We start from the raw sequence: 23834 nt of genomic DNA, 5'->3' as shown, positions 1-23834 counted from the left end.
AGAACTGTTTTGCCTCTTAAAAGTCAAAAGCACAGGCTTCCCTGGTGGTGCAGTGGTTAAGAATCCGCCTGCCAATGCAGGTGACACCAGTTCCAGCCCCGGTCCGGGAAGATCCCACATGCCTTGCAGCAACTAAGCCCGTGTGCCACAACTACTGAGCCTGCGCTCTAGAGCCCCCGAGCCACAACTACTGAAACCTGCGAGCCACAACTACTGAAGCTCACCCGCCTAAAGCCCGTGTTCTGCAATAAGAGAAGCCACCGCAGTGAGAAGCCTGGACAACACAATGAAGAGTAGCCCCCGCTCACCGCAACTAGAGAAAGCCCACGTGCAGCAATGAAGACACAACGCAGCCAAAGATTTAAAAAAAAAAAAAAAGTCAAAAGCACAGTTATACACATTTTCGAGATAAAGGATCGTTCATCAGGATGACATACTGATATTTACATAAAGTTCACCAAAGACACATGGTCCAGGTAGGCATGTACAAAGCAAGTAGCAAGTCACCATGACCCCCTGCAGAGCTGGGAAAGAATGCTGTTCTTTTAAGAAGTTACATTGTTAGCATCAGGAAGGAGGAAAAAAATTGATCTCCAAGGTTGAGCAGGCGTTCCCGTCTTTGAGGAGGTCTGGTTAATGTGTAATGCACGTGCACCCTGCACATTAGGGAGGGAGGAGACCCAAAGGGACGCAGAGAGAGAATTTTATGTTTAAATTTTCTTGTCCTGCCTTAAAATATAAATTTGATTTCATCGCTGTGCAAAAGCTTTGTAGTTTGATGTCGTTACATTTATTTTTGCTTTTGTCACCCTTGCCTGAGGAGACATATCCAAAAAATATTGCTAAGACTAATGTCCAAGAGCTTACTGCCTGTGTTTTCTTCTAGGAGTTTTATGGACCTAGAAGGTATTATGCTCAGTGAAATAAGTCAGACAAAGACAAATACCATATGGTTTCACATATATGTGGAATCTAAGAAACAAAACAAATGAATAAACAAAACAGAACAGACACAGACTCAGAGATACAGAGAACAAACTGGTGGTTGCCAGAGGTGGGGAGAGTGAGGGGGACAGGCAAACTAGGTGGAGGGGACTAAGAGGTACAAACATCCAGCCGTAAAATAAATAAGTCACGGGGATGTAATGTACAACATGGGGAAGATAGTCAATAGTACTGTAATAACTCTATATGGTGACAGATAGTAACTAGACTTATCATGGTGATCATTTTGTAACATATAAAAACATTGAATCACTATGTTGTACACCTGAAACTAATATAATATTGTAAGTCAATTATAATTCAATAAAAAAAGAAAGAACGGATTCCTGTCCATGGCCCTCAGGCAACAAAACTCGGCATGCTTAAACTACACACATCACTCTCTCCTTTCAGATCACTTCTCCTGAGTTCCTCATCTCAATCCTGGGTGCGACTGCCCAAGCCAGGTTTCTAAGGTCTACACTGCAAAGTCAGCCGCAGTCATGCCTGCCTGACCTCCTGATCGCAATCAGTCACCGAGGGTCATTGGCTTATGCCTTTTTTTTTTTTCTTTTTTTTGCGGTATGCGGGCCTCTCACCGCTGTGGCCTCTCCCGTTGCAGGGCACAGACTCCAGACGCGCAGGCCCAGCAGCCACGGCTCACGGGCCCAGCCACTCCGCGGCACGTGGGATCTTCCCGGACCAGGGCACGAACCCGTGTCCCCTGCATCGGCAGGCGGACTCTCAACCACTGCGCCACCAGGGAAGCCCTGGCTTATGCCTCTTAATATCACCACCTCCTTCTCTCCATCCACTGCTACTGCTGCATCTGCTTCTTTCTCCACTATGTCAGAATATTTTTAGGGACCTCTTTGGTGGTCCAGTGGTTAAGACTCTGCACTTCCACTGCAGGGGGTGCAGGTTCAATCCCTGGTCAGGGAACTAAGATTCTGCATGCTGCGCGGCCAAAATAGAAAAAAAAAAAGAATATTTAAAAAAATCATAGGCAAGTACAGAGCTTATTATAACAGATACTGGGTGCCAGCCACTCAGATTGAATGTATATTAATTGTCTTACTTTTTCTTTTTTTAAAAAAATTCAAGAAGTATACTGGAATTCTTTCCCTCACAACTTATTTGCTTTTCTTCTGATTCATATATATATTTTTTGATGTGGACCATTTTTAAAGTCTTTATTGAATTTGTTACAATATTTCTTCTGTTTTATGTTTTGCTTTTTTGGCGGGGAAGCATGTGGGATCTTAGCTCCCTGACCAGGGATTGAACCTTTACCCCCTGCATTGGTAGGCAAAGTCTTAACCACTGGACTGCCAGGGAAGTCCCTGAGTTGTATTTTTAAATAGGTAAATAGTCACATGGTACAAGATTCAAAAGTAGGAGAGGTCACTCCTCTTTCTACTGTCCTGACAGCATTATCTAGTGCCAGCGAGTGTGCATTTCACAAAGGGGTGTGTCTGGGCCTCTAGTCCAGCAGGGCTGTAACAGGGAATGAGGAAGGGTAGTGAGGCACTAATACAGACGCCATGGATCCTGCATCCCTCCACGAACCTCAATTAAAGAATCCATTGAGAACCAATCTTCCATTGACAATTCAGTTGGGTGTGATTTGAACTCAGACTGGGGAGTTGACCCAGGTCTGTCTCACTCCCAGACCATGTATTTTCCTCTCTCTACCAGACCTCCCAAGAGAATAACATGGTGGTGTGTCCCAGTCTCCAGCTGCCCTCCAAGTGGTGAAGGTGGAAGGTAATGGTTGCAAGGGGACCTGAGTGCCATTTCCGCAGAGCTTCTGGGTCAGTGGAGCAGGACCTCGGGTCCTATCGCACTGACTATCGCGGAGGTAAATGCATTCTTGAGAGAATGTTGTACAAACAATTGTTGCCACCGTAGCATGATTAGATCTTTAGGGTCTGGACTTAGCAAGATGTTAGGCCCCTTCCAGCTCTTGCTGTGTTATTACCCTCCCTTTGCCTCACTTCTTGCACATCCTGGGGCTCGTGGGAGCCGGCAGTGACTACCCCCGGTTGTTGTCAGCACCAGGCCATATGGTAGAAAGAACAATGAATTCCCTATGTGGCTGAGCCAGCTCAATATGCTTTTCCTTCAAGTGGAGGAACACAGTTGCCTCCTTCCAAATGCTGTGGAAACAAGTGACACAACGTATATTCTGCCCTGGAGAGTGAGCCCAGGGTCTTCTAACCCAGACACTACCTCTCACACAGAAAAATATAAACTAAAAATTCCTCCACGTTTTATTGAGCAGCTCTTATATATTAGGCACCACTGGGGCCAGAGACAGGAATAAGACTGTCTCTGGAATTAAGGTGTTTACAGACCAGTTGGAGACGCAGACACATCATCAAGTAAAGTTCAACTGCAAAGCATTAAATTCTGGATGACCAAGAAGACAGAGCACAAGGCATTATATTACCAACCCTCTAGCTGGGTCTTCCAGGCACCTCCTCATCACTCTGCTCCTGTTCTCGAGTGTGTTTTCTGCACTTACTGTCTACACCTTCCCCTCACTGCTCAATTTACTAAGATCTGGCTTATCTCACCAAGTGTGTCAATGACTTTAAATGACTAAATCCAACAGCCCTACTTTTTTTCCTTCCCGTCTTCCTTCCTTTTCTTTCTTTACTTCTGTCAACATTGAGCTCAGTTTCCATGCCCTCAGTCTTAGTCTGCTTGGGCTGCTATAACAAAATGCCACAGATTGGGTGGCTTAAACAACATGCATTTCTTTCTCACAGTTCTGGGGACTGGAGGGTCCAAGGTCAAGGTGCTGGCAAGTTCTATTTCTGGTGACAGACTTCTTCCTGGCTGGCAGACACCACCTTCTTCCTGTATCCTTCCTTGGTGGAGAGAGGAAGCTCTGGTGTCTCTTCATCTTCTTGTAAGGGTACTAATCCCATCTTGGGGGCTGTACTCTCATGACCTCATCTAAATCTAATTATTTTCCAAAGGCCTCACTTCCAAATACCATCACATAGGGGGTTAGGGCTTCCACATATGAATTTGGGGGAACACAAACGTTCAGTTCATAGCATCCTCCTTCTTCCCTTCATTCCATGTTGCCCATCTCCTGTGGCTTTCCTCTGTCCTCTCTGATATCTGTCTTAGGCTCCCCAGTTGGCATGTCCTTCTTAGGGCTCGAAGCTCCCCGGGGCTCTATCCTGGGCCCTCTTCTTGCCTCGGTCCGTGTACCATCGCTTAGATATCCTGCTCACTCTCAAGTCTCCAATGACCATCTCTGTGCTGACAGCTCCCAGACCACCAACCAAGCTACCCTGTCCCTCCTGACCTTCAAGCCCACACCTCCAATCACCATCAGCTGCACTTAAAGCTGCTTTATCCCCACGTGTCTAAGACCCAACCGATCTTCTTCTTCCCTACCCCGGCCCTCTTCTCATGTGTTTTATCTTTGTCAGTGGCACCATGCCCACCCAACTTCTCAAATCCGAGACGCAGGAGTCATTCGTGAGTTGACCTCACTCTACTCCACACTCTTAACAACCAAGGCCCTGTATTTGTCCGCTTCTCTCCACCCCTGTTGTCCTCACCCACCATCATCTCTCTTCCAGATTATTGCAGCAACTTTCGAACTTTTCTTATTTTCAGGTTGGCCCTTCCCATTCTTCATCATGTAGTTGAAACAATCTTTAATAACTCAAATCAAATCATGTCATTCTCTTGCTTAAAACCTTTAAATGGCTCCAATCGCCATTGGAGTAAAGCAAAATCTATTATTATAGAGGTATTTTAGGACCTTACTGAAATCCAAACTGAGTTCTTTCTTTGTCCCAGAGGAGATTTCAATTTATTTATAGTACAGAAATAAGGAGGGAATTTCAAGGTGGGAAGACGCGAGGCTAAAGAAAGGTGTTTTACTGTCACCCCTTCACCCTCCACCCTAAGCAAGATCAAACACCGTTCAGATGTTACCCACCTTGGTTTCTACCTTTTGAGGGTGAAGGGAGTTTTGTTTATATCTTGAGCATCTCTGGACACTTCTTTTTCTTTGAGGAGGGATGGTCACTCTTGGAAGGTTTTGCCTGAAATTGCCCCAAAGCTAGGAGTTGTTTTAACTCCTTTATTATCTCCCCTGAGGCAGAAATGATTGCTTATCCAAGATGAGGTTTAATGATACCTCCCATACTTTGTATGAGGTGGTTCAGTGGGAAGGGTTTTGTTCCAGGGTTGACAGTAAACAGAAAGCCAGCATGATTTCTACACAAAAAGATTTTGTAAACATTGCCTGTTCTATTTGCTGTAATATGTGAAATATATCTTTTCCAAGAAGGTATACACATATCTTGCCATATCGTGCTTAAGTTCAATAGTGAAATTTGATACAAATCTTATGCCAGATGAGGAACTTGTATCCAGAACATATTAAAAAACTCCTGCAGGGGCTTCCCTGGTGGCGCAGTGGTTGAGAGTCCTCCTGCCGATGTAGGGGACACGGGTTCGTGCCCCGGTTCGGGAAGATCCCACATGCAGCGGAGCGGCTAGGCCCGTGAGCCATGGCCGCTGAGCCTGCACATCCGGAGCCTGTGCTCCACAACGGGAGAGGCCACAACAGTGAGAGGCCCGCGTACCACAGGAAAAAAAAAAAAAAAAAAAGGACAAACAACCCAATTAAAAATGGGAAATGATCTGAATAGACTTTCCTGCAAAGATGTATACAAGATAGAATACCTAACTATCTATCTATCTATCATAATCTTCATCATCATGTATCTATTCAAGATGGACAAAAAGCACATGAAAAGATGCTTAACATCATTAGTCATTAGGAAAATCCAAATTAAAACCACAATGGGATACAATTACACACCCACTAGGATGGCTAAAATAAACAAGATAAACAATAAAGAGTTTTGGCAAAGATGTGGAGAAATAGGAACTCTCATGTACAGTTGCTGGGAATACAAAATGGTACATTCACTTTGATAAACAGTTTGGCAGTTCCTCAATATGTTAAACATAAGAGTTAACAAGTGCTGAGAAATTCCACTCCCAGGTATATACCAGAGAGAATTGAAAACTTGTCCATGCAAAAACTTGTACAGACAGTCCCTGAGTTAAGATGGTTTGACTTAGAATTTTCTGAATTGACGATGGTGAGAAAGTGATATGTATTCAGTAGACACTGTACTTTGAACTTTGGGACTGCCCTGGTGGCTCAGTGGTTAAGGCTCTGCACTCCCAGTGCATGGGACCGGGATTCGATCCCTGGTCAGGGAACTAAAATCCTGCATGCCGCAACTAAGACCCAGCACAGCCAAATAAATAAATAAATATTTTTTAAGAAAAGAATTTTTATTTTTTCCTAGGCTAGCAATATTCAGTAGATACTCTCATGATGTTGGGTACAGGCAGCAAGCCAGAGCTCCCAACCAGCCCCAAAACGATGAGGGTAAACAACTGATATATTTACAACCATTCTGGACCCAGGCAACCATTCTGTTTTTTACTGTCAGTACAGTACTCAACAAATTACATGAGATATTCAAACTTTATTATAAAATAGGCTTTATGTTTGATGATTTTGCCCAACTGTAGGTTAATGTAAGTGCTCTGAGCATGTTTACGGGAGGCTAGGCTAAGTTATGGTGTTCTATAAGTTAGGTGTATTAAATGTATTTTCAAGTTACGATATTTTTAGTTTACAATGGGTTTATCAGGATGTGACCTCAGGTTTGTTAAGTTGAAGAAGATCTGTACAAAGATATTCAAAGCAGTGTCATTAGTACTAGTCAGAAAAATGTAATCAACCCAAATGTCCATCAACTGATGAATGGATAGACCAACTGTGATATATCCACACAATGGAATATTATTCAGCCATGAAAAGGAATAAATTACTGATACATGCCACAACATGGATGAACATTGAAAACATTATACTGTGTTAAAGAAGCCAGTGGCAGATGGCCTCATAGTGTATGATTCCATTTATCTGAAATGTCCAAAACAGGCAAATCTGTACAGACAGAAACTAGATTAGTAGTTTCCAGGAGTTGGGGAAATGGGGAAATCAGGAGTGACTACTAATGGGTATGTGGTTTCTTTAGGGGATAATGAAAATATACTGAAATTAAATGGTAGCTATGGTTGCACAGCTTTGAACATACTGAAACCCGCTGAACTGTATACTTTAAAAAGGGTGAATGTTGTGGTATGTGGATTACATCTCAAAGTTATATGTACAAGGAGAAACAGTGAGGGACTTCTCTGGCTCTGGCGGTCCAGTGGGTAAGACTCTGTGCTTCCACTGCGGGGGCATGAGTTTGATTCCTGGTTGGGGAACTAAGATCCCACATGTCATGTGGCGTGGCAAAACAAAAAAAAAGAAAGAAAAGAAACAGTGAGTGGGACAGTGTGGCTGGCACAGTGTTGGGTGGGGGGCCACCAAGTCACAGAGGAGTGGGGAAGTGTCTGCGGGGAGACCTCGGATCATCCTGAGTATGTGGGTGGCATGGGTAGGGTTGTGCCAGGATGCACTTGGCCAGGATGTGTGGAGTGGGCTTGGAATGGGAGGAGGTGGGGGCCGTCTTTTTAGTGATCAAAGATATCTATTTGCAAGAAGCTGGGCTGAGTTTCAAATGGCATCTGTGTTCAGTGAACTGAATAGCTTCCTGGTCTTGACCTTAGCACCATCTGCCGTGTGCCAGGCTGAAAAGAGACCACGTTTTAGGTCACCTTCACCCCGACAGGATGAACGAGCGGCAATGGGAGGAAGATGCTTTCTCTAAGAGTCCAGGTAAGCGCAGGGGGGAAGATGGTCTGATGGATGATGGAGCCTGGCAGCCAGGGGTCTGCTTTCCCTGGGCAGGGGGCCAGGAGAGTGAAGGTGAAGGATTTGGCTTGAGGGGTGAGGCTCACTGAGGCTTTCACTGAGAAAGAACCGCCCTTTAGGAGACAATTCACTCAGTGTGTAACGTGAATGATGAAATGAAGGAATGAGTGACTGAACCTAAGAATTTCCTCTTGGGAGTCTGAGGGCCTTTCCTGGATGCGCTGAAACTAGGAACTCGGCTCTTCAAGCCTGAGACCTTCCTGTGTCCTTGGAAAGGGAGCAAGTGGGCAAGTGGGGCAGTGGGTGTGGGGCTGGGGAGGAAGTGGTTTGGGGTCTTGTCCTTCAAGTCATCACGTTTTCCGCTGACAATGAGTTAAGATATCATGTGCAGCTTTAAGAAATACAATTGACCAGGAGGCTATGGGAGTGGGTGGCATGAGGAAGCACGGTACCCCATGCTGCCGCGGGGTCCCTGCCCCGGTGGGCCTGCAGCTGTCCCCAGCGGAGAGAAAGAAAGGCCTGGGCAGACTCCCTCCCACAGCTCCACGGACCTCCCTGTATGGCCTCTACCCACTTCTTCCGAGGACCTCAGCAGCGCACACATGGGGTCACATCAGAATCCCAAGGTCAATTCCCACTTAACCGGTGCTTCTGCCACAGATCCCACTTTCACAGACAGTTTGCCATCTGGACCATGTCCGCCATCTTCTCTCCCCTTTCCCTGTCCTGCCCCCACTGGCGCAGTCCTGAGTCCCCTTCCCTTCTTGGCCTGGCCTCCAACACCTTCCTAGGCTCCTCCTCGCCCTCTGCTGTCTCTCCCTGGACCTTTCACTTCTCTCTACCCGCAGAAACATGCAACGCCACCTCTCTCAGCATCCTGAGCTTTCCAAACTACCCTCCTATCAGAAACACAGAAGCACAGACCCTGAAGCTGGCACGTCTGACCCACGCAGATGCACTCCATGAGGTTTTTTTTGTTTTTTGTTTTTGTTTGTTTTTTTGCAGTACGCGGGCCTCTCACTGTTGTGGCCTCTCCTGTTGCGGAGCACAGGCTCCGGACGTGCAGGCTCAGCAGCCATGGCCCACGGGTCCAGCCGCTCCGCGGCATGTGGGATCTTCCCGGATCGGGGCACGAACCCGTGTCCCCTGCATCGGCAGGCGGATTCTCAACCACTGCGCCACCAGGGAAGCCTCGACACATGAGGTTTTTACGCACTGGCCATGGAGGCTGGGATCAGGGCCCCCAGAGGCCTCCATACTGATGGAGTTCATCTCACGGGGACAACTTCAAGGAGCTTGTTTGGAGAAGGTTTTTCACCTGCTACTGATTCTTGGTTTAAAAAGGGCACAGGGAAGAAGTGTACATGCAAGAACCTTAACAAAGTATACATATTATTATGTCTTGAAGTACAATCCTTCTATAAATGCTCTCTTTAAGAGAGGTTGGAAAGAGGTATTTCACCTGTTGTATGCTAACACCCTAAATGTACTAGAAAATCACTTCAGACAACATCTCTCACAGAAATAACATAATAATATGAAGGTTCCGGGGAAATAGCTGATTTCCACGTGCCAAAGGACAAAATTCATTGGCATTAAACGGATTTTGAAAAAAAATTACCTTGAAGATCCTCCAATTACGAACATCAGCTCTCAACCTGTCTTATAGTGTCTCCCCAGTGACTTTTGGTATAAGGTACCACTGTGCTCATGAGACTCCATCTCCCCCAGCAGCGTTCCCAGCACCTTGCAAGATGTGATGAGATTTCCAGAGGTGGAGGAGGGTAGGGATGGAGAGGCCCCAGGGACCCCTGAAACCAGAGCCTCAGCACAGAGACCACGCCCCAGGCCCCAGATCTCATGTAACTCACACTCCGTTCTCAGAAGCCTCAACCCCGGAGGACAAGGCCATGAAGCCTGCAACGTCCGAATCAAGAAGCCCGAGCGCCGGGCTCAGGAAGACCCCATGACTAGCACAGAGGTCTCGGTCCTCGGCTTCCACGGAGTGGACCTCTCACTCGTCCAGCTACTGGGCGCGATTTGAGAGGCGGCGGGTGCGCTGTGCCCATGACACCCGAGTACGCACGGTGCAGGGGGTGGCCGTGGCCTGGTAGCCCCAGAACGCCAGCGTCCCCGAGGAACAGCTTCCCCGCGTTTTCACAGGAGGCGCCCTGTGCTCCCTGCCCAGCCCCGCAGACCCCGAGTCCCTGCCCGGCGCTCCGGAGCCTGGAGCCCGCCCAGCCCGCTGTCCCGGAGGCGCGCGGCCACCCGCGAGTGGCTGGCGAGACGGGTTTCCGCCGGAAGGCCTGCTGTCGATGTTCCCGGGGCCCCGGCCCGCGGTGGCGCATGCCGAGCGCGGGATCAGGAGGGCTTCCCAACTGCCGCGTCTTCTCCGAGGAGCTACTGGAGCGCCGGCCGCCCAGATGCCGCCACGCCGGCCCCGACGCTGCCACCGCGCGCCCAGCGGCGCCTGCTGGCGGCCGAGGCCCGGGAGGTGCAGGCCCAGGAGGAAAGCTGTCGGTGCGCCCGGAGGCCAGGCTGCGGGCGCGGAGCCGGGCCCTGAGGCGGCTGCTGGAGGAGGCCCGGCAGAGGCGGGTGCGCGCGCTGGAAGGGCTGCGCTCAGACACCGGACGGCGAGCAGGTATGGGGGGTCTGGGTCTGTCCCGACAGCCTTCGGGGCAAGCTCCTCATCGCCTCCGGGGCCCCTGCACCCGCTGCTTCCGGGGTCCGCCCTCGCCCTCCATGTGCCCAGGAGGGATGCCTGGAAGGACCCGGGGCTTTGGGACAGCCGACTCCGGATACCAAGTCAGGGCAGAGGCTAGCCCGCCAGGACAGATTGGAGGCCTCACCTAGGGGATGAGTCCCATGGAGACCCTGAAGATGGCCACGGCGTAAGTCGGGAAAGAAAAGCGGATTTCAGGGGACTCTGGGGACTGGGAGGGGCCTCAGCTCTAAAGAGGAGAGGCTGTGAAGGGGGTGTAGCTGATTCCTTGGGGGAGGGCACAGAAGGACTCCAGGATGTGGAGGAACCAGCCTGCACTAGAGCCATGGGAACAAGCCCTTAACCAAGACAGCAGGATCCCTTCCCAGTCACTTCCAGGGAGAGGCAGGAAGGAGGCCCTGCAGGAGGAGGGCAGGGCCTCTAAGGGGTCAGCTCACCATCCAAGTCCTCTGGCCTCCCTGGGAGAATTGGGGTTGGAGGGATGTCTGTTGCCTCTTTGGGTGGAGTAGAGGTGGCAGCTGGGCTTGGGTGCTGTGCTCTTCTCAGAACAGTAGATCCAGTTCTGGACAGTTCTGCAAGGGAGCCTCTCAGGTGCCATGGAAGCAGCTTAGAAACTAGTTCGTCCCTTTAGAGCAGGTTTTACCTTCTGCTGAGGAACACATCCGTGGCACTTATTCTTTCTTTGTCCTGTGGTATCAAGGTAGGACCTATCTTGAGATCAGAAAACTGGAAGAAACACCTGGCTGAGAATCAAGCAGCAAAAGAGAGGGTGAGGCCCCTCAACCCTGGAATTATAGCGATGGCCCAGATGATCCAGGTGAGGATGGGAAGGGGCATGTTCAGGCCCAGATTCCATCTTGGGCAGAAATACCAAAGTCACAGCCACAGCATCAATTCTTAGGGCTTGGGAAGCCCTGGGGGTGCCAGAGGTGTGTCCATGTCCCTGGGAGATGAGAGGAGTGACATAGGGAACCTTTAGGGCCCAGGATGTGTGGGCAGGGGCTCCAGGCCTGACACATCCATCCATAGGCTGTCCTGTTTGTACTTCTCAGAGGGATGGAGAGGAATTCTGAGAGTGACAGGGTCTGTAGTGGGGGGAAGCCGGGGCTTTGAAGCAGGATCCATTCTGCATGGTTCTGATGATGAAAAAGGAAAGCTTGTGATTCTCAGAGGTACCAATTGGGAATGGTCTGGCATTTCCAGGATGAGCAGAGGCTGGCTGGAATTTTCCCACTGTCCAAAAAACCTTTTGGCTGAAAAAAAAATTTTCCCCCCAAACTGCATACTCCTAGTAAAATTCCTCTATGTACAGTCCAAAAAAGGCCTCGAATGCACCATGGTGGATTTTCTAGTAGGGCCTTTGGGGCAGGAAGTTGGGATTGGTGCCTATCAGAGTAAAGAATCTTGGGTGGTTCACGTTATTATTTTTTTAATTAAAAATTTTTTTAATTTTTATATTTTCTTGGCCGTGCCATGCTGTATGTGGGATCTTAGTTCCTCGACCAGGGATTGAACCTGCACCCCTTACATTGGAAGAGCAGAGTCTTAACCACTGGACCGCCAGGGAAGTCCTTCACACGTTATTTTGAATTGCATGTGGTGTCCAGCCTTCTTCTTCACCACTAGACATGTACACTCGGTAGATGTTGAAGAATGCTGTTTTAACCCTCACAGAATACTCTGGTCATTCTGAGGTATAAAGAACAGAAAGGGGTCATTGTCTCTGAATACCACGGTAGAATTCTGGTGGGTCTGACTTTTGTATCGTCTATGTGTGCTTTCATTCTTTGATTGAAATCTTTGAATCCAACTACAAGACTTGTTAACATATTTAAATAGATTCAACTAAGTTTTTTTTTCTTTAAGACAAAATAAGTTTATTTCTATCTTTAAGATGTTAACCGAACGTCATTCTTTTTTAAAATGACACATTCAAAGCGTATGTCTGTTGAACTTTTAAAAAATTTATTGTTTTTCAACTTATAAAGGTCTTAACGTTTCTATAGCATGTTTAAATACAGATTTTTTAAAAAGAAGTAGTTATAGTTGCAGCCACCTCCTCATATGTAAATTACACTTCCTGTCTTAATGTGTCCAATTTTCAAAAATACTTGTGTATCCTTCCTTGCATTTTCCTTGCTTGGATATATCTGTATACAGTCACAGGCTCACACATAGATTTTTTTTTGAGTTTAGTATTTTCTTTTTTTTAATGGAAATTGGGTCTTACTCTACCCACCTTGCTCTGCCCATCAGAAGGGTACGCATTACTGGAATGAACACTGGGGAGGGCCTTGGGGGCTGGGGTAGGGGGCATGAGCCAAGGGCACCTGGCGGCAGCTCGGCATCACCACCCACTCAGTTGCAAACCCTGCGGAAGGCAGGTTGGGAGCCCAGCATCTCGTGCCGCCAGCAACCAGCCCAGCCTGCCCAATATCCCTGGGCCTCCGGGCTTTGCTGGGACGAACCACAGGAGGGGAAGCTGGCGGCTGAGGAGGGCGAAGCCGGGAACCCAGACCCCGGGAGATCCAAGTAGCAGCCGCCCCTGGCAGTGCTTGTGCCACAGGTGGATGGCGGAGGGTTGTCAGCCATCATGCTTCTGGACTGTGACTCGGGAAGGGTGAGGGAGGGACGGTCACACATGTGCCTGCCTCCACCCAGGCGAGGGGCCTGGGGTCGAAAACCAGGAGGAGGACAGTCAGGACAGTCACACTCTTCCAGGTTGGAGGCTCTGCCCTGGAGGGTCCTCCCAGGGCACTCATCCCTAGTTGGGGGGCCTGAGACCACACTGTGCTCTTCTGAAGCCTCCCAGCATTGCTGCGTGCCCAGGGCCAGGAGTCGTAGGGCTGGGCCTGGCCGCCTCCCTTGCAGCAGGTCTGGCTGTATGTTGTCCCCTGTGGACATCCTGGCATTTTTGAGGTTCTTTTTTGGTGGGTTTTGGCTTCTGGGAGCAGACACTGCAGGGAGAGCAGGTTTATGACTGTGCACCGCCCTGCCGCTTGGCCCTGGGCCTGTCCACTGCAGCTGTGCCCAGCACATGATCCACGGTTAGAATTTATGGATCCTTTCTAATGATGTACTTTCCTAGATCTTGTTTCAGCTCTATTTCTTTTATTCTTGCCCCCTGCCTCACTTCCCAACCCCTCCCCCACTTAATTTCCCTGGGAGAATCCATCAGTTCTCCTTTGTCCCCACCTTCACGTGATTCTGAGGCCCTGGATGCCCAGCCTGTAGGAATCCCATGGAAGATGCTAGAAAGTGGTCCATGTGCTAACAGCTGCCCAGGACCTTGGGGTGGGAGGCCTGAGGGTCTGCATTTCTTGCAATATCTTCAGGTAATTCCAATGCTGATAAAGTGGGAGCTTTGCATTTTATAGGGTCCCTTGTGAGACTGGCCTCTGATTTCCCACGAGCTCCACAGTCGTGTGTGGTTTAGATGGAAGACTTGGGAAGGAGATGGCGCTAAACGACAAGGAATCTGCAGCAAAGCCTGCCTGGTCTTTCAGTTTTCTCTACTGTCATCACTGGCTGTGAACAGACTGTCCTATTCCTAGACCAAAGAACTGTCTCAATGAGCTTAAAACAGACTCTCCAGATCTCACTTCTGGGTAAGAAATGAACTTAGAAAATTCAACAGTAGCAACAACTCCTGCTTAAAGTTTTATTTGCTAAAACAAACAAAACAAAAAGAAAAAGGGCCCTGAATAAAATCCCAAAGGGCGGGAAATGAGCCTCTTCCTTTAGGCAACCTCCCTGGTCCCAGCTTTCTTATCTCCTAACACTCAAGAGTGTACAAACTAAAATCCTCGGAATAAAGATCCCAGGAATATTACTGTCACCTAGAGAAGATCTCCCCCACTGCTGGGTCAGGCATTTGTCCGAGGTCCTCCTGGGCTCCCTGGGCCTCTGTACTTGACACTCAACACACCAAGCTGCAGAGCTATTAAGACTTCCCAGCAATGGGCATGTCCCCAGTGACCTTGAGCCCCTGAGCCCTGAGCACCTCCCATAGTCAAAGACAGCCCTCCACCCTGATTTCTTCTTATCAGGGGTCTCAGGATTATTCTGGTCCTTGTGTCCCTTTTAGCAGCTTTTCTGTTAAAAGACCTAAGGGCACTTCTGCTTTGTGCCTAGCACCCGGAAAATATGCCACCTCTGAGGTTGGGCAAACAGTTGTGTAAACCACAACTTTAAGACTGGCAGAGGCCACAGAAACACTGGGAAGGAGAGAGATGAACAGTTAGAAAGTCCTGATTCTGAAGGCAGCCATGGACAGAGACCCAAACTCGCAAAGCTGGCCCCAGGTGAAGTACACTAAACTTGTGGGTCCTGGGCCCTTTTCTACTTTCAAAGGAGAAAGTCTTTTGCCCTGAACCTTTTCAACTGGATTGGAAGTGCCTTTGACTTACGATATAAACCTCCAGCGCCTCTTGGGGTGCCTGATGGTTCAAGGAGGCCTTGCCTAATACCACCTGTTCTTCCTGCTGGTAAAGAACCCGTCATTTTAGTCTCAAGCTCATCAGCTGACCTCAACTTGGATTATTGGACCTCGAAGTTGTTCTGGCCTAGAAATACTTCCTGGGTTCATCTTCTCACAGCTGATAGCTTGATTCCCTGTTTTATTACACAAGTGAGAAATGGAACCAGGAAAGGAGTGTGGAGACATGAGCCCTGACCTGTTAGCATCCACTCCTGCTTCCTGAGGAGGGAAGAGGTAAGGAAGACAGCAGCTACTGTGTCCTTTTACACGTGTGTGATGAAATCCTCACAAAGACCCTCTCAGGTAAGGAGCTGGTAGGAAACGCTTTGCTTTTTTATTTTTAATTTTTTTAATTAAAAAAAAATTTTTATTGGAGTATAGTTGCTTTACAATGTTGTGTTAGTTTCTGCTGTACAGCAAAGTGAATCTGGTATAAGAATACATATATCCCCTCTTTTTTGGATTTCCTTCCCATTTAGGTCACCACAGAGCAGTGAGTAGTGCTATACAGCAGGTTCTCATTAGTTATCTATTTTATACATATATATATGTATATATATATATATATGCTGCATATATACATACAAAATGAAGTAAGTCAGAAAGAGAGAAAAACAAATATTGTACAATATCACTTATATGTGGAATCTAGAAAAATGATACAGATGAACTTACTTGCAAAGCAGCAAAGGAGTCACAGATGAAGAGAAACTTATGGTTACCAGGGCGGGAAGGGGGTGGTGGGATGAGCTGGGAGATCAGTATAGCATTTAATCAGCTTCTCCCCAAACCCAGGATCGGAACGCCAGCCAATCCTTCACAGAATCCCAGACTTACCCTGAGCCACCTGCTCTGCCATCCTGCCTCCAGCTCCAGCTTCTTTCCAATCCTCTGATGCAGAGCTTTGGTTTTAAATGTATTGTCTCTTTCATGGATCGGACCCAACCCTCATCGTGACAACCTAGCCCCGTGGCTCTCAAAGTCGAGCAAGCATTAAGACCACCTAGGGGGCTTGTTAAAACACACATTTCCCGGCCTCACCCCTGGCGTTTCTCATCAGGGACGTCTGGGGAAGAGCTTGAGAATTTGAAATTTTCTAACAAGTGTCCGGGTGGTGTTGATGTTGCTGGTGTGTGGGCCTCCCTTTGAGAGCTACTAGTCTAGGTGGTGATCACTTCTCTTTTACAGGGATCCCCCGAACTGGGAGCTGTGGGGGCCAAATGGAAGTTATCTCCATGAGGCTCTTGGGCAGCAGCCCCGTCAGAATATAAGGGAGAGGGACTTCCCCGGCGGTCCAGTGGTTGAGACTCCACGTTCCCAATGCAGGGGGTCCGGGTTCGATCCCTGGTCGGGGGACTAGATCCCGCACGCATGCCACTAAGACCTGACGCAGCCAAACTAAATAAATATTTTAAAAAGGAATATAAGGTAGTAAGAAGGGGAGGCTAGACTGTTTAGCTGACCTCCTGGGTAGGATCTTTCAAATCATTGGGATTTCAAGCCACTGGAGCCCCAGGGGCTTGGCAGCCAGTGACGTGCGGCTAAATGTTTAACAACTGGCCACTGAGGGTTTGGGGGGGGGGATGCCCAGATTTGTGGCACCTACCAATACCTATGTATGAATATGCTGTAGCCAATCTCAAGCTACAGCTATATTACCTTGGGCAATCTTCCATTTCCCCAAATATAAAGGGCAGTGATAAAATACATTCTCCGTGTCATCAGGTGTGTTAGCAATAATGCACATAGACTCCCAGGAGCAGAAGGGACACCCCATAAGTGGTTATTCTTGTTTTCAAGATTCCCCCCAAAACTCCCCGGTAAGAATTATAATTTCTCCCAATGAGTTACGTGTGTGATGCGTTCAATCGCAGTGGATATATGTTTTCAAAGTCAAGCATTTTTGTTTTAGAACCTGTTTTAAACTGTGCTGGAAAACAAAATTTCAGGTAGCATTTGGCCTAGAAAAAGGGTAGAGAATGCTATGCCCCATTCGGAACAAAGTTGATATGGTGTTTTTCTCATTTACACTTATGGTCTCTTATTGTGCATCAGTGATATTAAGAATTTTAAAATGATCGATAATTTTTTTTTTTTTTTTTTTTTTTTTTTTTTTTGCGGTATGCAGGCCTCTCACTGCTGTGGCCTCTCCCGTTGCGGAGCACAGGCTCCGGACATGCAGGCTCAGCGGCCATGGCTCACGGGCCCAGCCGCTCCGCGGCATGTGGGATCTTCCCAGACCGGGGCACGAACCCGTGTCCCCTGCATCGGCAGGCGGACTCTCAACCACTGCGCCACCAGGGAAGCCCGATCAATAATTATTCATTGACCCTTACCAAACTGTTGCTCTTTTTCTTTGGTTATCATGAACAAAGTATTTGCCTGGAAGACAGTGCTTGAGAATTCTTCAAGTCCAAGAATATAGAACAGTGGGAAACCAGACCCCTTCCCATCTTTCAGTACTGTTTCTAGAACAGCATTTTCTCCCATAGCAGCCATAGCCTCTCCCAAAACACCAGCTTGGGCACATGCTTGCAAACCTTCAAGTGTGGAGACCTGAAAAGTGCCCATTTGGCATTTACAGATGGAAAGAGGAATGAACTCTTACGCGCCGTAGGCACTCAGGTTGTAGAGTCCTGCCTTCAAGGACTCTCAGTGGGTGAGGTCTGCAGGCATGTAAACATTGAATCAAGTGACTGTGCAGAAAGAATGCCACCAAGTTTAAAATATGAGCTTGTGCAATGCAGGAGGGAAGAGCAGTCCTTGTAATGGCACAAAGGTAAAGGAGGCCACTCTTAACATAACTCAAATCCAATTTTAGGACAAAACGTCATACATTTTACAAGGAAAAGTCAGAAGTTCTGTTGAATGCAGATTTGTCTTAATTAAACTTATTTGGTTGCAGGTAAAGGGAAGCAACTCAAGTGGCTTCAGGACTAAAAATAGAGATGGTCTCTGGAATGCTTTGGGGAGCCCTAAGGCTTGAAGGTCACAGGACCCTTCATGGTACCCAAGAGCCAGAAAGCCCTCAGATACTCAAACTGTTCTCTCTCCCCATCTCTTTCTCCCTGCGTGTCTGTTTCATTCTTGCCTTTCTTCCATTTTTCTTTCTCTGCCTCTCCAGGAAGAGGATGGAAAATGGCTGCCCCACACATCTAAGTATGTCTTCCCTAAATTCAAACAACTGTAGCCACATAGCAACATGGCAACCGCAGGGCACTCTGCTCGCAATGGGCAGTTCTCAGGGAAAGTGAGTCACGCCTTGGGTAAACCATCCCCATAGTGTAAATCATCAGGTTGGGACATAAATGGGGGATGCAGCCTTTGCCCTCAAGAAGCTTACGGTCCAGTGAGTGACACTACTCAAGTTGCACAGACAGCGATGGAAATGGCAAAATATCACCAGATCTGGAAGAGTGGTGCAGATAAAGTGCTGGGGGAGGTCAGAGGGAGAAGAGAGGGAAGAAATGGGAATAAATGGAGCATTGAAGGAATATTTCAACCAGCGTAGGAATTGGAAGGAACCGCAAACCCAAAGGGTGAAGCGGAGTCTAAGGGATAATCAAACAGCAACTGGAGAGACTGAACACAGTATCTAATGAGGGGCCGGGAATTAGATGAGGCAAAGCGGTTCAGAAGGAAACTGGGACTGAGCTTGTCCTGAAGTTTTCCTTTTGTGATGTGCATAGGAAAGCTGAGATCCTCAAAGAGCTGGCTCTGCAGTTACCCCGTGCCCATTCCTTGGATTCATCTTCAAAGAACCTCTCACGTTTTATCCTCATAGTGACCTTCCCATTCTTGTTCTGACTAGTTAACATCTGGTGAGCAGTTTGGCATGTGCCAGGTGCTGTGTTACCTACACTGTCTCAGCAGATTCCCATAACAGTGCAGTGAACTAGGTGTCATTCCCACTTTAAATGCAGAGGTTAAGCAAGTTGCTTAGGGTGACACAGCGACTAAGTGACAGATCCAGGTCTGTGTGATGCCAACACCTATGTTTTGTAGTCACTCTAGTGTCTGTGGGTTCTCTCTCTTGCCGGTTAACTTCTGAGTTGTCACAAAAATAGCATCTGATGTATCACATTTTTCTGCCTCCACTAAGAAAATGACCTATAACTGCAAATCACCTAAATAGGTTGAAAAGAAGCAACTGAGACTGGTAAATACAAACAAATCCCTGGAAAAAGTCTGGTACAAAATACAAGACAAGGGGCTTCCCTGGTGGTCCAGTGGTTAAGACTTTGCCTTCCAATGCAAGGGGTGTCGTTTCGATCCCTGGTCAGGGAGGTAAGATACCACGTGCCTCGCGGCCAAAAAACCAAAACATGTAACAGAAGCAATATTGTAACAGATTCAATAAAGATTTAAAAACAAACAACAACAAAAAAAACCCAAAATACAAGTTCAGCCTAGAAAACTCCCACCAGGTTTCTGCCCACTTTCTGCCTCTTGGGTTAAGAGTTCTTGAAATCTGCATGACCACGTGTTTTCATTGTAAAACTTCTCACAATAGCATTATAGCTCCAGTGGCGGATGCTTTTGAAAGCAGAAGAGCATCTACATTTAGCACAGAAGGTCAGAAGGAAGCCTCTAAGTAGGAAAGTATGTGTGCTTAAACTTTTGACTGATTTAAATATGAAGAGAAATTTAAGCACTCTTTTGGTGTCAACAATTCCAACCTCATAAATTAGGAACAACTACAGTAAATGCATCTGACAGCATTTAAGCTATCCTTTTTTTTTTTTTTTTTGGTCTAATTATAAAGTGTGGGGCTGAAATCATTTGCTTTGATTTACCCAATTTCCTATTGTCAAGTGCTACGTCTATGCTTGATGTGATTATGTTAATGTGCTAATTAAGTTCAATGTCCTTTGTTGTGCATTCTGCTTTCAGCAAAACAAGAGAGTAGTTCTCAAAGTATGTTTTCTTTGACTCTGTTCTGGGATAAATAGGGCAAATACCTTTCGAGGGCAGGAAATGTTATCTTTGGGGCTGAGCTGGCTTTGATACAATTTAATTTGAATAATTGAACATATTTATGAGGTACAAGAAGCAAATAAAAAAAGAGCATTCAAGCTGTGTGTTGTGCCTTGCCTTCACCATTCAAGCTGCAGTAACAGTGAGCGTGCAGCTCTGTGGGTCATAATGTTTTGGGGGGAACACTATGGGGACACAAGCCGAGAATATTCTGCTTATGTTTCCCCCAAAGCCATCTTTTCCTTGAAGTTATATCTTGTTGTATTATTTCTTGACTCAGTTTACACAGACATTTTCATTATCTTGCATGTTAATATTGCTTCTGATTTTCATTTCGAAATTCCAGAAAAAGACCTGAGGCCCAGGTCTTGTCTGAGATAATGAATATTTCTTAAAAGAGACTGAAAGAATCCATTGTTTTAATTTGCATACGGTCCCATGAGTAGAAAGAACTCAGGAATGCCAGTTCCCTGCTCCCAAGGTTATCCTGATGGGCTTGAAGGTATTTGGTTAACCTGCACTGCCTCAAGACAGAGCCAAATATCTGTGTGAGTACTCTGTATTAGGTGACTCATAGGGCAAAGGAAGTTGACACCATAATATCAAAAACTGAGCTGTGAACAGTGGGGTGCAGACTGGCTAAGAGCTGGGATGTGCAGTCAGACCCGAGTGAAGATCTTGGCTCTGTCGTTTACTTGCTTGGTGAGTTATTTAATCACCCTCAGCCTCTCTTTCCTCTTCTGAACAATGGGAAGAGTACTGTATTTCATAGACACCATCAATTGTAAAATACGTTATTGATTGATGTACCACAACAAAAAACACACATGCACAAGAAACAATGACAGTTAAACTGACATGATACTTTCTTAGCATTTAAATTTTTATTTCATGTTATTGAGAGATCTTTTAGATTTATTTAGACAGAGACTTTTTAGAAAATCATATATCACTCTTATTATTATTTAATCTTCTCCTAAAAGTTGGTCACATTCAGTGTTCTTCTTCTGAATCACTTTCACCTCAGAGCTGTCAGTGTCCATGTTTTTCTTTACAGTATAATCATGTGGGCCATCAGCAGTGTGGCATTTGGAGCACTTCTTACAAGAATGTCCTACTATTGTCTTCAGGACATTCTGCAAGTCTTTGTTTGTTTGTTTTGTTTTGTTTTGTTTTTGCTGTGCGAGGGCCTCTCACTGTTGCAGCCACTCCCGTTGCAGAGCACAGGCTCCGGATGCACAGGCTCAGCGGCCATGGCTCACGGGCCCAGCCGCTCTGCAGTATGCGGGATCCTCCCGGACCGGGGCATGAACCCGTGTCCCCTGCATCGGCAGGCGGACTCTCAACCACTGCGCCACCAGGGAAGCCCCTAGCTATTATCTATCTGTCTATCTATCCTCTATATCTATTATCCATCCGTCATCTATCATCTATGCATCTATTATCTATCATCTATCTATCTACCCATCTATCTAGCTATTATCTATCATCATCTATATCTATTATCCATCCGTCATCTATCATCTATGTATCTATTATCTATCTATCATCTGTCTATTTATCTATCCATCTACCTGGCTATTATCTATTTATCTATCATCTATATCTATTATCCATCTATCTATCTACCTGTCTATCCATCTATCTAGCTATTATCTATCTATCATCTATATCTATTATCCATCCATCATCCATCATCTATGTATGTATTATCTATCTATCTATCATCTTATCTCAATACTAATACCATCATCAGTAATTGTGAAAAACCAGTTCCCTGTACACTTCTCGCTCTTGCACCTGCTCTCACTTTCTCACTGAATCTGTGAGTTCTGGCCCCTGGGCATCTCACAAAGCACCACTTAGAGGTCATCAGGTATCCTTGAGAAACAAAACCGAATAGCTGACTAGAATAGCTTCTGTCCACACAAAATCCCTTCATATTTTTTGGAGACAAGGCAAGGGGATGAGTCCAGTTGTCTGTGTGCAGCAACGTGAACGAATGAAAGACCTGGGTGAGCGTGTTCATGCCGAGGAGCAGACTGTACACCTGTGGCTGCAGAGGAGCACATATGTTCACTGCGTGTTTCCCTTTGCAAGGGGCACATGACGTACTGTAATTACCATACATGAGCAGGGTGTGAGGAGCAGCCGTAAAAGGAGTTCTCACCTGTGTAACCTGCGTGTCCACCACCGAGCTCAAGGAATAGCACGTGACAGATGTCTAAGCCCCATGTGCCCCAGCCCGGATCTCCTTCCTCTCCCTCTCTCCCTACTTTTCTGAGTTGTGTGCTTATTATTCCTCTGCTAGCTTTTTAATTTTACCACATGTGTATGTATCCCTTAAACATGCACGTTTTTAACTTTATGTAACCAAAATCATGCTTACGTATTCTTCTGAAACTTATTTTTTCTTATTCAAAGTTGTTTTTAAGATTCAACCGTGTTGATGTTAGTAGCAGTTGTTCATTCATTTTCACTGCTGTGTATTATTCCACTCTGGAGCACACACCACATTGTGTTTGTTCATTCTCTTATCCATGGCTATTTGGGCTGTTTCCAGTTTGGAGCTATTAAATAAAATGCTGCCATCAGCATCTTTTTGCGAATCCGCTGTGTCCCTCTGCATCCCTGGGCAATTTGGGGGCTCATCTGCTACTGTGACCCAAAGAGCTTCCTTGCCCAGTTGTTGAGGGTATAAAACACAAAGTCCAATCATAAACCTTAGGAAACCCGACTCTGTACTTGAGAGAAGTTGTTTAGAGAAGTTATTTCAGTTCACTTCTGATCTCACCAGAAAGTTCAACAATCTGGGGTCGAATCTGTGTAGTGACATTGTCAACAGGATAAGGGACAAGGCACTCATCACAGTGTCTGTTCAGCTAGTGACCAGCAAAACCACAACAACCGAGTCTCAGAGTGGGCAGCCCGCAGGCTCCCACCATCTGCGTGAGCAGAGCTTATCTGGGGCGTTGAGGGCTTACCAGGGAAGTTACATTTCTAGTTTGTATGTTATAATATCTATCAGCAGTGAGGGGCTCTTTTTTGCATACATTAACACTTGGAGATTGAGTGAGCAAGAATTTTTGAGTCTGATCCACCTGGGTTCAAAGATTTAGCTGTGTGACCTTGGGACAGTTGCTTAACCTCTATGAATATCAGTCACCAGATCTGTAAAATGATAATAAGCAAAGATTTACATAAAGGGTTAAATGAAATATATACAGAAATAATTTTTCTCTCTTTAGGCACTCTTTCTACAGGTATATGTGTAGATAAAGGCCTGGATAGTCACATGAATACAAATGTCATAGAGTTGTCCTATAGATTGTGTTGATTTAAGTTAGACATTGGTGAGACCAGGATCTTCTCCAGGGAGGTCACCAGATGCTGAGCGTCACCTCGGGGCACTGCCCATGGTCTGGAACATTGTTTTTTTTGTTTTTAATTTAAGCAGAGCTTATCAGGTGTTGAGGGACAGACTGAACTGACCAAATGCCAATCTTTTTTTTTTTTTTTTTTTTTTTTTTTTTGCCGTACGCAGGCCTCTCACTGCTGTGGCCTCTCCCCTTGCGGAGTGCAGGCTCCGGACGCGCAGGCTCAGCGGCCATGGCTCACGGGCCCAGCCGCTCCACGGCATGTGGGATCTTCCAGGACCGGGGCACAAACCCGTGTCCCCTGCATCGGCAGGCGGACTCTCAACCACTGCGCCACCAGGGAAGCCCGCCAATCTATTTTTAATAGGGAACATAAATACCATGGTGCTCCCAAGGGTCGGTCAATTTGTTACTTCCTTAGGTAACCAGATCATAGGTTGAAGGCTGCGAGGGCAGGGTGGTGTGTGT

This window comes from Mesoplodon densirostris, chromosome 4 (genome assembly GCF_025265405.1).
Source record: "Mesoplodon densirostris isolate mMesDen1 chromosome 4, mMesDen1 primary haplotype, whole genome shotgun sequence".
Taxonomy (NCBI): Eukaryota; Metazoa; Chordata; class Mammalia; order Artiodactyla; family Ziphiidae; genus Mesoplodon; species Mesoplodon densirostris.
Note: the sequence above shows the minus strand (reverse complement) of the source record.